Source organism: Camelus dromedarius, chromosome 3 (assembly GCF_036321535.1).
Source record: "Camelus dromedarius isolate mCamDro1 chromosome 3, mCamDro1.pat, whole genome shotgun sequence".
Taxonomy (NCBI): domain Eukaryota; kingdom Metazoa; phylum Chordata; class Mammalia; order Artiodactyla; family Camelidae; genus Camelus; species Camelus dromedarius.
Genome location: NC_087438.1, coordinates 55,219,948 through 55,234,003, shown reverse-complemented (window position 1 = coordinate 55,234,003; position 14,056 = coordinate 55,219,948). Strand labels below are relative to the sequence as shown.

The 14,056-nt window shown below is 38.4% G+C and overlaps 1 non-coding gene across 1 annotated transcript; it reads right to left on the bottom strand.

Moving 5' to 3' along the window:
- Positions 1-4,852: 4,852 nt before the first annotated feature.
- LOC116152427 (U6 spliceosomal RNA) lies at positions 4,853-4,960 on the bottom strand. The gene has a single exon (XR_004136058.1). It is a non-coding gene; the product is annotated as a U6 spliceosomal RNA (small nuclear RNA).
- Between the last annotated feature and the right edge of the window lie 9,096 nt (positions 4,961-14,056).

The following is a 14,056-nucleotide window of genomic DNA, read 5'->3' as shown; positions in this document are numbered from 1 at the left end:
GGAGCCGGCTGAATACTGTGTGTTGTGTGTGTGTGTGTGTGTGTGTGTGTGTGTGTGTGTGTGTGTGTGTGTGTAAGAGAAGGACTGGGTAGAATGTAGCCCTCTCCTTTTTTAAGAGGAGTTAAAATGAATTATAGGAAGACTTGTTTCACTCCCAGAAAAGATCAATTTGGGAAACATTTCTTTTGACACATTGCTCATAATTAAAGTAATTCCTCATTTTCACTATTTTCTTTAAGTAAAAACTTGTGACTTTATTTAACCTTCCATCAATTAACTCTCTCAAAAGAAAATAACCTTGGGCCCCATAAACACACACACTTAATCCTTTATTGACAGAGAAAAGAGAAGCAATGGCTGTCCGTCAACTGCTGGGACCCAGGATTATTGCAGCTCCAAAGTCTGTTGCCCTGTGTGCACCAACCTCCAGTTTCCTGCTCTTACTGACAGGGGTTTTGACTTTGAAATTCCCTTCCACGTTTCACCCATGCACACAGCCATATAAATCTATTAAAACCATGCTGTTAGAAATGTTTGCCCCAGAACAGTCTTCATTCAACAAATATGACTCGATCTCCTTTGTGCTAGGAACTGAGGACACAGTGGTGAGCAAAATAAACATGACTGCTTTCTTCATGGGGCTTATAAACTGGTGGGGAGGAGAGAAATTAACCAAATAACCAAAATAATTGCAAACAGTAAAAAAGATGACAGAGAAGAATACCAAGTGCTATGACAGTGCCTCATTAAGGGACCTCATTTATCTATGTATCTATCTATCTATCCATCTATCTAACTCACTATATATTTACAGGGCAAGGAGGTGTTGGGGGGAATTTGTCAGATCAGAAAAGTCCTTTCTCACACACCCACGCTCAAGGAGAGGAGATTTTCCGCAAACAGCATGGTCTACAGGGCCATCCATTCTGATACATGTTGTTCTTTCTCGTTTATTTTTAGCTGCTATATTGAATCCCATTGTATGAACATAACAGTCTTCCTTTGGATCTTAGTTCAAATCAGAGACTTTCCTGGTGGCCTTGAAAACACAAACTGTGGCTGTGGAGAGGCCACGTGTCAGGCCAAGTGCAGGTGGTCTCTGAAAGCCGAGAGCAATTCCCAACCTTAGCCAGCAAAGAAACAGGGCCTACAACCTCAGGGAACTCTGCCAATAACTGAGTGAGGTTGGGAGAGGACCCTGAGCCTCAGATGAGTTCACAGTCCCAAGTGACTCTTGATTTCAGCCTTGTAAGGCCCTGAAAAGGGAATCTGGTCCCATTATGCCCGAACTCCTGACCCACAGAAACCTGGATGATAACGTCATGTTGTATTAAGCCTTCAAATTTGTGGCGATTTGTTACCTAGTGATGGAAAACAAGTGAAACTCCTGATGTAAATGTTAGGCTGATGCACAGGCTCACAGGATGAGGGGCAGGAAGGGGCATGGAGGCCACTTGGGCCAACTCCCTTGCCTTGTAGAGGGAGACGGTGAAGTCTGTGAATTGCCCAGGAATGAACATCTAGTTAGAGACACAGGGTCACTAGAGTCCAGGAAGAAGACTGAGGAACAGAGTAACACATGACAAGATCCCGTAGAGGGGCAGGAAAGAAGAATAAGGTAGTGGTTCTAGATTATTCTACATCAGTGTCCAAGTTAAAAATACAAAGACCTAAGTGAAGTGATAAAGCATATCTGGTTGGCAGCACCACGTCACCTCTTAGTTGTGGTATGGGCTTAGATAATTTGTTTCACCTTTGTAAGTTTCAGTTTCTTCATCTCTAAAATAAAGCTAACTAGTGTACTTATCTCATAATTATTATGAAGTTTAAATGACATAATGAATATACAGAGCTGATATTGTAATTCAAGTCCAAAGGCTTTCAACTGCTTGGATGTGGCCCACCCACATTACTGAAGGCAATCTGCTTTACACTGATTTAAATGTTAATCTCATCCAAAAACATTTTCATAGAAACATCTAGAATAATGTTTGGCCAAATGTATGGCACCATGGGCCAGTCAAATTGACACACAAAACTGACCATCAAACCTACACTGTAGGCCCATGTCAACTATGTTTTGACCTTGTCAAGATGTCCATTGACTGTCCACTTTCAAGCTCTTGTCATCCCCTTTCTTCCACTCTTCTCTCCCGGCTCAGATAAATCTCTCACTGTGAAAACCCTGAACTCTTTTACTGCTTTCACTCTTTAAGCTCCAGAATCTACCTACTTGGTACTAGATCAATATATTCTATTGACTTTCCATCAGCAAAACTGAATGCAAGAAAATAGTGAAATGATTTCTTCGAAATTTCTGTTGGAAAACAATTTTGAACTAAGAATACAAACTAATATTAAGACCTGTAAGGATTTATGAAGTTTACCACCCACAGACTTTCTCAGAAAGAACTCCTAGAGGATAGGTTAGAGCAAAATTTAAAAAAGAGTATAAGAAAAAGCTATGAATTAAAAAAATAATAATTGAACAAGGAAAACTTTTATGTAAAACGTGTAGTTATGTTTAAATAGTATTTGATTACTTTAAAATAGAATAATTGGCAATTAACATTTCAGATATTCTCAAGAAAGAACTGAAAAGAAGGAAGGAAATATGGTGGGCTTTGTGTGTGTGGAGAGACAAGACTTGTTAACTCATTCTAGCTGTTGTTCAACAAACATGCCTCTAAGTAGTGTTCTTTTATCTCTTACTCTAAAGACTTCATGGAAACAGAGTATGTAAAGTAGAGAAATTGATAAATTATGTTTAGATAATTCAAGCCAAAACAAAACCAAAAATCTTTACATGCATTTTCTGAATCCCTCAAATAAAAGGCAATTTGGGATATCTCTTTGTTTTCATTATCCCCATAGAATTTCCTCAGTTTCCCACGTCATTTGGCAAAGGCAAAGACTTTACATTTGAAGCATATTTATAACAAGTTGCTGTGGCCCTGGTTCAAATTTAACTTTACCCTCTGGCCCACACTGCTTTGCATTTCAATCTTCACCCACCACACCCTTGCCAATTTGATTTCAAATTATTTTTAATTGAGACTGAACACTATACAAATTTGGGGTGTTGCAAATATAATTTACGGGGACCAGCTGGAGAGCCAAAAGTTTGATCAGATTGTAAATGTTAATGGGAATACCTAGAAATAAATGATTGATAGCCTCATTTACCCGTCTCATTGATGGTTTTTCACAGAATTACCTCTGCTTCTTGAAGTTCTGATACTGTCATCCATCATTTCCAGAAAAGAAGACTGTGTTAAATAGCACTTACTTTCACTGAATGGCGTGTTTTCTGTAATTTCTATTATTAATTATAGTAACTCAATTTCTGATCTCCCTATTACATTATTAGTTTTATCAACTATTTATTGATGTTCTTATAATAATATCTGAAAGCAATTTGTAAAGTTGTGTTTTAATTGTGCCAGGTTTTGTCATGAGGCTTATCATATAACAGTTAGAAAATGACTTAGAAAAATAATTGATCAGCTTAGCGTCTCTCTTCATGTACAACTGTTTCTAAACCCTGTGAATCCAGAGATCAAGGGTTGCAATTGCTCTGGATGGTTATGAAGGGCAGCACTTTCGTGAATATCCAGCCATTTTACAAGTCCTGCCTCTGACTTCATAACTGATTCTGAAATGAGTCGTGGGAACATTTTGGCCTGGGGCAGGACAGGGGAGAAGAGAGAGACAATCCTTATTCCTTCACCTCCGCCTCGTCCCTGTGTTCATGCCCTTGTTTCTGCTTAGAACTTACTCTTTGTGACAGCTGCTCACTCTTGCATCTCGAAGACTGAAGCTAAAGGATTCCATTGGGCATCCCAGAATAGATCATTATTTGCCTTTATGTCCTATAAGAAATTTCCTTTCAACAAACTATCTCTTGCTGAAGATCAGGCTATTGTAGATGGTAGTGTAAAAACATTCTATTAGGAGTCAAAATCCTAAGTATTAGTTTCAAATGTTTTATTGCTAATCTAATTCCTGAGCTACCTTTTTAAAGCCTAAATAGGCAACAGAAATTTTTAATGCTACATACATGATTTATGGATACTAGAAGGAGACAGCCCCAACTCCCCCATCCTCAAGTTTTTTAATATTAATGAAAAAGGCTAGAATTAAATCATTTATTTGACACTACTTGGTTCACTCTCCAAGGCCTAATTGCCTCATCAGTTCCTCTTCTCAGCCTCCCCTGCTGTGGTGCTTTTAGCTGTCTGTGTGGGGCAGCCTGTTTCTACTCCTGGATGCAGAAAACTCAATCATAGGGCCAACAAGAGCCCTACGATTTTTTCATTCATTAGCTGTACTGTAATTTAAAGTATTGTAAAATAAGAAAAGGTAAAATCATGTTCTGTTATAATTAAAAGAAAAAAACCAAAATCGAATGGAAATATTTAGATGATGTGTATTTTGTGTTACTGTACTTACATTGCATCTCTCTAATGCTGGCCATTGGTATCCACGAAAAAATGAGGAAATTGTTGTTGTCATTACTTATGAGGTAAAAAATTCAACTCAGGATCACAAACATGGTTACTAGGTTAGATCATCATTTTTTGATTAATCTAGCTCACCAACCAGACTTGAAGCCCCTGGATGGCAGGACCATCCCAGCGTGTACATCAACCACAGTTTGAGGGCTGATGACATTTCAACCAACACAGAAGATTCTGAAAACATAGAAAATATTATATAGCAGATAATAAAAGGCAAGAAGTGAAAAGCTTTTTTTAATTAAAATAAACTCGAATGGTGGTTAGAAATTAAGATGACATTTTTTCTAAGTTTCAGTGAGATGAATATAATAATCAGTGGGACCTCTCTTTTTTTAAATATGGAATGCTTCAAAAATTTGCATATTATCCTTGCACAGTGGCCATGCTAATCTTCTTTGCATCATTCCAATTTTAGTAATATGTGCTGCCAAAGAGAGCACAGTAGGACCTTTAGTTCAACTCAGTGCCGGGTAGAATGGGCCATCAGCACACGCATGTATAATGGATGAAGATGGTTGATTCACTGATATTCACTTGGCTTAAGGCTTACTATATTCTCATCACCCCATAAAATATAAGTGAACTAGCCAAGTTTTCTTCACTTGATTTTAGTTTTATTTTTGGTCACACTGTATTATATATTATTATATTACTATTATTATATTATAGGTGAACTGATCCTATTTTTTAAAAAATGAAATCTGAATCACAAGATAAATAATGGAATGAAAAGACCTGTGCCTGTGTCCAAGCTCCATTGAAGGAGGAGGGTGAAGGGTTCATGGGCAGAACCAGTGCTGGCTCACAGCAGACATCTTCCAGGGACCCCTTCCTTTTCCCTTTACCTCCTCTATTTCCTCCTCCCTCCTGTGTGGCTAGCCTAGTGATTGAGGACATTTCTATGTACAAAAAGAAGCTAATCATTTGGGATCAAAGTATCTTTAAAACTGCAAAGTGAGCAGATCTGAGCTTTGCTAAATCAGCCCATAGGTCAGGCATTAAATATTGGCCACAAATTCACAGCCAGGTGAGAAAAGTAGGCTAGCAGGGACAATTTAGGGGAAAGGAAGCCAAGGGCTTTTGGTTTAACCAGTAGAGGGATAGAGTGAGTGGTGAATAGATTTGAAGCAACCCTTGTCTGGAATTGTGGAAGTGGGCAAGACAGTCATGTTTAGGGGAAATTTCACATGGCATCTGGCCATGGTTATTTTGGGTGCAATTGCACTAGGCTTTTCAATCAGAATGAGTAACCTCCCTGCAGAATTTAGTATCCGTAAAGCAATCATAACTGCTTGTCTGGCGGATATACATTAGAGGAAGATGGGCCAACCTTCTTAAGTATCTAACAAAGACTTCTGTCACCTTTACTTCCCTCACGGTTTGAATTTGCAGGTTTCTACTTGCCTACATTTACAATAACACAGTGAAAAATAGCTCACATTCTTCAAAAATGAATAACGTAGCCTGAATGTTAATACTGACTATTTGAATCCTTATATTCAACCATACAGCTCCCCTTGGTGATCTTTCCTCCGAGTGAAATAGTTGACAGCAAATCAAGTCTTCCAGTTTCAACATGTTTACCTGTTCACATTTGTCTTTGAGTCTGCAGTTTGTCCTGACACAGCGAACAAACAGACAGAAGTTCAGAGAATAAGATATTCTTGGGAAAAGACAACTATGAAAACTGCTATTTATTTGAAAAGGGCAGGTTGAGGATGGGGATCTTTTGTGTTTGGGAGAGACATGTCAATCCAGTATGCAGAAGAAACATGATTCTACTGAATTAGTATTTCACAAAGCGAATGAAAATATTGTCATTTCAAAGTTTAGCATTGTGATAATTAGAAGTTCTTTACCTGAATAAATGACTTTTTCTTAAAGAAATGAAATTAACCTGATAACATCTTCCGTATCTTTTTGGTTCATTTACATGTATAATGTGAAGAATTACCATCTATTTAACTCTAGTGGGACTCAGGTACTTTGGAGACCTTTACGTACTGATTTTCTCTGCTCTATTTCCTCTTAAAGTATTTATCAGAAGACACTGGCTTGTTAATTAATCTGCTGCTTTCTCCTCTATGCCTTAGAGTGAGATTCTCGAAGGAAGGTCCAAGTACCTCCTGCATTTGAATAACCTCCACAGTTTATTCAATGCAGATTCCCAGGCCTTCATCCACATCCACTGAATCAGATTTTCTGAGCATGAGGCCCAGAATTTGGCATTTTTAATAAACTCATCAGGTGATGCATACTAGAATTTCAAAATTCTTTCATAATGGGAAAATTTATCCTGCAGGGAATGGCAGCTTTAATGTACAGGTGGGGCACAGGCAGAGGTTTTTAGCCAAGAGAATACACTCATGCTTTAAGAAGAAGTTTTATAAACTTACACATTAAAAATCCACATTTCCAATAGTATTTGGGGGGCACTTACCATAATGATAATTTACCGGCAGAATTAACTGAACTGATACCTGTTTAACACATAAATACATACTTTTCCTTATGGGAAGTTTAGAAGTGACATCACCTTACTTCATTGCATGAGCGCCCGGCAATCTGCATTCTTGTAAATGTGCGTCACAGGAGGCTTTTCTGTCCTATCAGACCATGGAAAAGCCGGCCTCAGGAACATCCTGATCCTACAACTGTTACACACACAGTTACTTGTATGTGACAACTAACAGACCTTGACGATAACACTTCAGTTGTTTGATACGGCACTCTCTAAACTTTACTTAATGACTTAGTATATTATCAAGTAAGTCTTTCAAAAATGTCTACCAAAGCAGGGAGTCTGAAATAGGTCACCGAGAGACAGATAGCAACTCTGAGATGGACTACAACGTGCCTCCTCTTACTTAATGTGCTTACAGCAAGAGCAGTCATTCCAGCCCCAGCTGCATGTGATAATCACTCACAGAGCGTCCAAAAAGACACGCGTAACTAAGCTTCACCCCAGAATGTCTGATCTAATTAAACTGTGATAGAAGAATGAGCAAAACTGGAAAGGAATATCTGCAGTCCTGGAAAGCTAAAGAGAGGTACATTGTAAGAAAAAAGGGTTGACCAAAAATGTCTAATAGCCAAACCACAACATTTAGCATGTTCTGTTAGTGAAGGGTCTGAACATTAAAAATATAAACTCCCAACAGTGAAGAGAATGGGATGGGAGCCATGATCAGAATGAAGAGCTCAACAGTTCCTGGAAGTACAAGGATGACTGGGTTTTGCTGACGTGGACAAGATGAAGCCAAAGCCTGAGAGGGGAGGGGAGAGCTGCGGGAAGACGGAAATGCATCAGCTCCACACAGCGCTGGGGAGATGTGGCTCTAAGAGTTGCAGGGACCGTGGAGAGTAGGAGTGAAGCAAGGGGCACAGAATAGGGGGTTAACTGAGGTATTAAATAGAGACTACCCTGCCACTGCCTTCCCTTCCCCTGCACATAGTGCTCCTGGAAGCCAGGAGTGCACCCCTTTAACAAACAAATGTAAAAAGGAGAAGATCTTTTCTCATGGTTTTGAATGAATAGTCTAAAAACAACCAAGACAGCCAGGAAGGGCACTGGAGCAAATGCTGCTGTTCCATCATTTTCGAGTCCCCTGGTGTGAGAGCTGGCTCCTGAACACTCACCCTAAAGTGCAGCTGGCCAGTTGACAAGCCCCACTCACCCCCCAGAGAGCTCACAGATTGACTCTTTTGTGGCCTTGTGCTTAAGTATAAATGAAAAACAAGCACACGGAACATGGAAAACCCTGCAACAAAAAAGACAAAGATCAAAATGAACAATTAGAAAAACATGATCTTAGAGGAGATAGGGCTAATTCAGAATTCAGGAAAAAAAAAACCCTTCTAATTAATATTAGAGAAATCAGAGAAGATACTGCATCCATAAAACAAAAACAGGATGCAATTAAGAAAGAAAAATTGGAGAACAAAATTGCTCTAGATACTTAAAATATGTGTTCTGAAACTAGAAAAATAGAAAAGAAAAAAGTGGAAGGGTTAGAAGAGGTTGTTGAGTAAACCTTCTAGAATAAAAATTAAAAAGCTAAAAAGACAGAAAATATGAGAGAAAATATTTAAGATATATATTCACATATATAATTATTCAAAAGCGCCACATCCTGCTCATAGGAACTTTAGAAAAATAACAGAAGAAGATAGAAAGGAGGAAACAGAAACAGATTTTCTAGAATGGAAAACACAAGTCTCCAGGCTAAACAAGTCCAAGGATGCCCTAGTGCCTCAAGTATTAGAGCCTACTGTAATTGCCATAGAATTTTAGAATACCATGGAGAAAGATTATCCTAGTAGTTTCCAAGGAGGAGAAATAGCACACCAACAAAATTACAAGGGTGAGCTTGGCATTGGTTATCCAGTCAACCACTGTGAATGCTAGAAGGTAATGGAGCAATGCCTTCAAAGCTCTGAGTAGAAATTATTTTCAACTTAGAATCCTAAAAGCAGTCAAACCAACTGTCCAAAGAACACATTTAAGAAACCTTCAAAAATGTGGTATCCTGAAAGATAGTTTCTGCCACTATTTCTTAGGACGTTACTTGAGGATATGCTATAGCAAAATGAGACAGTAAACCAAGAAAGAGGAAAGTGTGAGATGAGGCCAACAGATGATCCAGGCCAGGAGAGAACTGTGTGGTGATCCATCCCAGGGAGAAATCAGAACAACTTGGAGCAGGATAATGGAAGGTTTGAGAAAAGGTATCAAAGGGAAAAAGAGATCTAATACGGCTCTTGAGATACTAAAACAACACAGGAGACAGAAAGGCAAGCAAAGTAAGGGTAAAAAAGCACTTAGGAATTCCAAGGAAACAAACTAGTTAAGAAACTAAGTATAATCATAGCAAACCACTTAGCATTGCCATGGATTCTATTTGCATTCTTATTAGAATGTAAATTGTGGTTAATGACTTTCCACTTTAATAGACAACATTAAGAGATAGCATTGTACCATTGTTAAAAGCACCATTTCTAAAATTCTAACTGGCTATATGAATCTAGAAATTTACTTGATTTCTATATTTATCAAGTTCCTTTTTGTGAGGTAGAGATAATAATAGTTATCTATTTTATAGTCTAGTGAAGCTTAAATGAGTAAATTTACATGAAGCACTTGTAACAGTGCTTAACACATAGAAAGTCAATAGGTGTTAGCTCATCCATAACAAACTACATATAAAGAAATGTTTCTTGACACAGAACAAAAATAAAACGTTATTAAATTTGACAATATAAATGTTTAAGTACACATGGTCAAATATGGAGAAGACTAGTAGTAAAGCAGAGTCGAGAATACTGTTTATAGTTGATGGAAACAAAAAATAAACAACAGAGGCAACTAAAAGAAAATTAGAATTTAGCAGTATAATTGTGAAAATTGATGAAATCATCATGCATCACAGCAGGAAGCTAATAATAGATTATGACTAAAATTAACCAATCAAAAGCTAACATGTAAGTTGATAATATAGAGATATAGGAAGAAACAAAAGAAGAATCAAAAAATAAGTTAAAATGTTTCTATTGAGAAATCAAGAAAGGTAAATATTGTTACCTTTACAATATCTTATACTTTTATTTGTTGATTAAAACTGAAAACTCAATAAAACTTAAAAAAAAGGTAAGCTCAGGGGGTTTAGAATGAATGGTGAGAGCATAAGATTTTTAACAAGAAGTAAAATTAACACTGTGATATCTAGAATTCTTGCTAGGAATTTCAAGAAACTCTGAGCGTATGGGAAATATGGAAATCATAGGAAAAGAATGCCAATTTCTGGACAAAATTTGATCAGTTTAAAATAACCTAGTAATTGACCAGAAAAGACAGATAATGTGCAGATAATGTGTAGTTTTATTGATGAGGTCAAGGAGACATCACAGTACATCTGAAAAACAAGTGAGCCTCAATGTCAGACACTCCTCTATTGCCCACACCCCTCGAAATCATCAAGCATAGTTTGAGGAGGTGTTTAATACTGACTTCAAGCTCTTTGAGTGTAGCTTTTGCCGTCTAGTCAGCTCTTCTGGTCTCTTTCTTTCCTGGCTGCTCTATGACTATTTTTGCATCATTAGGTTTCCTTTCCTGGGTTGCCAAAGAATGAACATATTTGTAGTCAGTTCTGGAAACCTAATCTTTATCCTGAAAATCTGCTCAAAAGCCAGTAGAGATGAATCATGTGGACAGTCTTGTTTTATTAAGAAAATGTATAGTACATACTTAAAACAGCAAGGCCTGCTTTGGTGAATTTCATCAATTCTTCTTAATCTGGACCTCACAGAACACACAGTTTTTGGCTGTTTGATTTCTTTTATTCGTTGGTCAGTGTCTAAGACTTTAAAATTGGTAATCTTATTCGGTTGTTTGCATAGGCTAGAGGTTTCAATGATGAAATATTTCTATCTGCCAAAGCTGACTGGCGTTTTCCAGAATGGAAACTGGAAGAGAAGCTACTCTGGCAGCTTTAGTTGGGTGCTTAGGAACCATAGTCTTTACACACGTATATATACACGTGTCTCTCTTCTACATGGTATAGAAAGGTTCATATGAAATTTCTAGCTTTAATGAAAGGTAAGAATATAAAATGATATGAAGTACTTTTGTAAGCAATCTCATCAGTGGCTTAAGGCTCCATTTTCCTAATGTTACAGTACCACTGGGTCTCCCACTTTCCTTTTCTTTTCTTTCCATCATGAATGATTTAGTTGTTCCTCATACTTAGAAGAAACAAATGAGTTCAAAAGAAGAATCTAAAGGAGAATGGTACGACCTGTTTTCTCCTGATGACTGTCCACTGCTAGCTTCAAGGCTGGTGGTTCTTATGCTAGGGATGCAGTTCCTATGGGGTCAGAAACAGAAAACTCAGGTTGAAGGAAAGAGTCACAGAGACTGCCACTAGCACCTTCAGAACAGAAGAAGAGCAAGGAGGGCAATGTGGCTGAAGTCCAGCAGGGGAGAGAGTCCCAGGCGATGAGGTCAGAGAGGTAAACGAGATGGTGAGGTAAGGGGGCCTGGCAGCTTTGAAAGATTTTGAAGGACTTTTCCTTTGGGAGAAATGGGAGAATACTGAAAAGTTTTAAGGAGAGGAACATGAGGTTTTTAAAGGATCACTTGGCCTACTCTTTTGAGAGTACACTGTACGGAGTAAGAGTAAGGCTACTATAATAAGTAAGTCATAGATGTTGGTTGCTGGACCAGGAAGGTGGTGATGAAGAAAATGAGAAGTGATTGATGGGATTCTGGGTCTATTTTATAGAATCAATAGGACATGCTGATCATTTGAATGTTCAGATACTAGAGAGGACTCAGGAGTGACTCCAAGGTCATGGCCTGAGCAGCTGGAAGGATGCCATTGCCATTACTGAGATGGACATGTGCATCTTCAGGTAGAGCAGGTTGGTGGAGGGAGATCAGGAGTTCAGTGTAAGAAATATCAAATTTAAGAACTCTGTTGCAAAATACAAATGGGAAGTTGATATGAATAACCAAGAAATCAACTTCTAACTTTTATATTTATTTTCCAAATTGAGTTCACACAGACTAAATATCACAAAATAAGTTTATGCCTTGATGATAATCTTGGATCTTGCATATAAAAATGGCATGGCAGATCCACTTTTTGTTGTTTTTATGGAATAAGAATTATGAACATTTCTAAAAAGACCCACAAAGTAAATTATAACAGCAAAGCTTGAAGATAAAATCTTTACCCTTGCTCCCCAAACTGACACCAATGAGCCCCAAAAGCCTAAGGGCCCTTTACTATCAGATCATCCATTGTTAGAATAAAGCATGTCATGTCAAAATTCATCAGGCCTTTTCACAAAGCATATTTTACACTTGACTTGCCCCTAAGCATTGAGATATTTATTTCTCCCTGAAGCCACCTGTAAAGTTAGACTGGATAATTCTTAGGAGTTTGATTTTACTCAGGTGTGCTGACAAGCACAAACAATAAATCCTTGGGAAATTTCCAGATTGCAGTTGTCCTTTGTCTGTGCAAGTTAAATGAACCACACATAAAGACTGGCAGAATTTAAACTTATTCATTTTTCTCTTTATTGAAAAATCTGTAGCCAGTTCATGTGATTCAGAGATCTTATTAGCTCTCTGATCCACGGCAAATCCACAGGGAAGAGGTTAGTATACTGGGAGAGACCTCGAAGGACTTGAAGCCTGAGAATTTTCCATGGCAGCTGTCACATGTCCTCAGTCCCTGCAGCTGTTCCTCTCCATCCCTCCTTGCAAATGACTGTATTTCCTAACTCATCTTCCCCTAACTCTTGGTATCAAAACTCCAGACTGTCCAAACAACCGGGCTCTAGGAACAGTCCCTCTATCCCCACTTCTAAAACTAGCATATGCTGCCTTTTGCTTAAGTCCCATAGAACGTTTTTCCCTCTCTCCCTCCCAAAATTCTTCATAGATTTTCATGACTGGCATTTTCAAACAAAGTTTTATGTTAACTGACCCATGAAGCCACGGTTATCCTGTGCCATGTGGAATTCTATGACTCCCATGTTAGAAACTCTCCTCCCAGCAGAGTTCAATTGTTGTTGGCAAGAAGAGAGAGATGAAGGGATGGATTGGGAGATGTGTGTTCCAGGATAAAGGAAAAGCATGAGTGAGGAGACTTTTTGATGTGGCTGTAAAGGAAATAGTGCATAATTCCAGTTGTCCAATGCATAGAAAGCTTGAAGGCAAATAAATGGGAAAAATAGACAAGGGGTAGATTTGACAGGTCCTCAAATGTTCAGTCCCAGAGCTGAGAAGTGTAGGTAGTCATTGGAAACTCCTCAGCTGGAGAAGTAATATCTAACATGGAAAGAAACTAACATGAGACACTTAATAATTTACTGAGTTCTTTCCTATAGGTGATCTCAGTTAATAATGATTGGTTTTTCTTCATGAATTTTCCTCTGACACCAATATTTCATAGGATCAAACAGAGAAGAAACATTGGAAGCAAAAGGACCTGTTTAAGCCATTGCAATAATGTTTGGGATTTTAAGTTTGAGCGATGGGGTGGTGATAGCGGGACTGTAATTATCAAAAGTGGGGGACGAGGAGCAAGAAGGACACTGAAGGCAGATGGTGGTGATTCATTTTTTTAAGACATACTGAGTCTGAAGCGGTAACCAGAAACGCAGACACATTTCATGTGCCATTAGATCTATGGGACTCCACTTAATACACGAAGCTATAGATTTGGAAGTTACACACAAGGAACATTGTGTGTGATGATCAAAGGAAATCAAGTAAAAAGAGAAGTTCAAGGACAGAATTTTGACAGCAGGAGGAAGAAGAGAAGCTGGAGAATTTTATGAGCTTTATGAAGACTGGTCCTTGTCCTGACTGTTTAGCACTGTAGCTCAGCACTTGGTACCATACCTGGTACCTAGTAGGTTTCATCAAGTGTCTGTGGACTACATGGCTGAAATAGTGCCAAATTGCCCCCTGGTGGGCAGTGTTCCTCTGCCCATCAAGACAGAGCCTCTCTGCAAGTATGCAT